The sequence below is a fragment of the Pteronotus mesoamericanus genome, unplaced genomic scaffold (assembly GCF_021234165.1).
Source record: "Pteronotus mesoamericanus isolate MK-2021 breed Mesoamerican mustached bat unplaced genomic scaffold, CSHL_Meso_final scaffold_174, whole genome shotgun sequence".
Taxonomy (NCBI): domain Eukaryota; kingdom Metazoa; phylum Chordata; class Mammalia; order Chiroptera; family Mormoopidae; genus Pteronotus; species Pteronotus mesoamericanus.
The window spans coordinates 15,597,764-15,600,369 of NW_026555309.1; the positions used below are offsets into that span (position 1 = coordinate 15,597,764).

Below are 2,606 nucleotides of genomic sequence, written 5' to 3' on the forward strand. Positions count from 1 at the left end.
TCTCATCGCGGTAGCGCCGGGTGGTTTCCAGGGGCAACGCGAGGACTTGCCGCGCGCACCCTCAGCCGAGCCCACCCGTACGCATGCGCGCGTCGTCCCGAGGCAGTCCGGGTGTCTGTGAGGTTTTGGCGTTGACATGCTGGCGCAGAAGCAAGCTGTGGGTCCGTGAGGCCTGGCGCGAGGTCTGGCGGCGCAGGGCTCCGCGCGGGGCGGTCGGTCAGAACTGTCCCTTCCTACGCGACCTCGCGACTGCTTGCTTTTACTCGTCCAGGTTGTCTGGCACGTTTCGGCCCCATCTCCCTCTCCTGGGCTCAGGTTGTCACTACAATCACACAATTACCGAGCTCTTTCATTTACTCCTTTTCTGGGCCCACTGGGGTCTGTGTGGTATTCCAGCTGTTCATAAAATCCTTAAATTATCTGCGGAAAAATCAAGACCTCTCTAAAACGAAAACAAGTCTTGTTAGCAAAAGCTTGGCTTCCCGTAGTCGGCAGGATTCGAACCTGCGCGGGGAGACCCCAATGGATTTCTAGTCCATCGCCTTAACCACTCGGCCACGACTACTGCTGGTGTTAATTTCAGCAGTAAAATCTATATGGAATCTGTGCACAAGTGGCTGCTACAGTAACATTGGGATCGAGTGAGAAACATTGCAAAGCTGTCCTGTCAGATAGGAGGAGAATATTTCAATGCTATGGCTCTAATAATTTTAGCTTTTTGGAAAGACTCTTAGAGCATATCCCCTCCGAACTCCGCCCCCTGCCCCCATCAGAAACAATGAGTTCTTGTCAATCTCTAAAAGTTAGAGTCAGAAAACAGGAGAGCGGGGGGAGAGCTCTCTGTACACCTTGCACAGTGTTGGAGCCATTTCCGGGCGGGAACCTGGAATCTCGGCTCACACCACCGCCGCGCAGCGTGGTTTCCAGGGCAACGCGAGTCCCCGCCCCCCCGCCCCCCGCGACCGTCCCGCACAGCCACCCGCCGCGCGCTCCCTCAGCTGACTAGTCTTTGAGCTTCCTTGCGTTGCTCCCGGTTTCGTTCCCTAATTTTGCTGCTGGACAAACAGCTCCCAGAACTCTTCATCCACTACGCACTAAAATACTATTACTTACCGATTTAAATTTATTATGCAGGATCAGATTGTCCCATCCTTCCATAAAGGATGACTTTGAAAAGTGCGGTGCTTGATACAAATGTAAGATATTGTCGTTTAATGGTATTCCTGTAAATACTGTGCACGGTGTAGACTGAGCTTTCAGTATATCTAAAGGGGAGTAGCAAAGAGATTGGTACCCTTGGAAAATGGAGATAGATTGATCCAGATGATTTAGTAGCTTTATTCAAACATCTAACGTCTCAGAAGAGCAACCTGCAGTGGTGTGCTGGAGCGAAGGGTACCTGCTCATTAGAGCTCACCTTTAAATTTTCACCAGTTTTGGGCACCAGTTGGTAGATGCAACCGTTATTGAAAATTAAATTATATAAACGTATAATTAAATTAACTAGGTTAAAAATAATACTCAAAATCACCATGGTCTAGTTGTTTCACTACATTTACTGTAATTTATGCTGTTGAAGTTATTTATATCTATTGTATCTGAAACACTATATAATTGCTTACTATTGTGACTCTCTTAATTTCCCATTCAGTGATATGCCTAGGTAACTTGAAATCAACCTTCATTGGTGTATTTACACCAGGAAAAGTGCAACTACTACAAAATACGGTTCGCCCCCCACCGCCCACAAGAGCCCATTGTGAAACATTTACCAGCACACCACTAACGTTACCATTAGAACACCTTGAATGTTCCTAGCAAGGTAAAACTCTCCTTACTGGCAGAGCTGCTCTGGTTATTATTACCCTGCAGCTTTGTTTTAGCAACTAGAATTCTGGCATATTGTATGATTTCCCACTCAATTTTTCTAAGTGTTTTTTTGCCCCCCTAAGTTGACTTGCAGGGTGCTTGTATTTGGATTTGTCCTCCAGCAGAAAGAAATGAATACACTACTTGATATTAAACTTACCCTTGCAACATGGTTCCAATAGGAATAATGCATAGTTGCTGTCCTGTTTAACAGGCCAAAGTTAATGATTTGATTTTTCTGTAGAAAAAATGAAATCTGAGGTGGTATATGTCAGTATAGTTGACATATACCTCTATATTTTTGGTGGCCTCTGGTCAAGATGGCGGAGAAGGTAAATGAGGCACTCACATCCTCCCATGATAACATCAAAGTTACAGCTAAACTATGGAACACCTCCACTGGGAGTTGCCTGAAGTCTAGTTGAACAGAAGTCCTGTAATTAAGGATACATAGAAAAAGCCATGTTGAGATTGGTGGGTGAGGTGGAGATGCAAAATAAGCAGGCCCCACATCCATATGTGGTGGTTAAAAATTGGGAGGGCCATCTCAGCTGTGGAGGTTCTCCCTGAGGAGCAAGGGCTTCCAGCCCCACATGAGGCTCCCCATCCCAGGGTTCCTGTGCTGAAAGAGTCTTAACTTCTGGCTGTGAAAACCGGTGGTGATTATGGCTCAGTGAGACAGATGGCTTCTGGAGTTCTAGGAATTCTTCTTAAAGGGCTTGTGAATGGGCTTATTT

The 2,606-nt window shown here is 46.5% G+C and overlaps 1 non-coding gene across 1 annotated transcript; it reads right to left on the reverse strand.

The window, feature by feature from the left end:
• Positions 1-483: 483 nt before the first annotated feature.
• TRNAS-AGA (transfer RNA serine (anticodon AGA)) lies at positions 484-565 on the reverse strand. The gene has a single exon. It is a non-coding gene; the product is annotated as a tRNA-Ser (tRNA).
• Between the last annotated feature and the right edge of the window lie 2,041 nt (positions 566-2,606).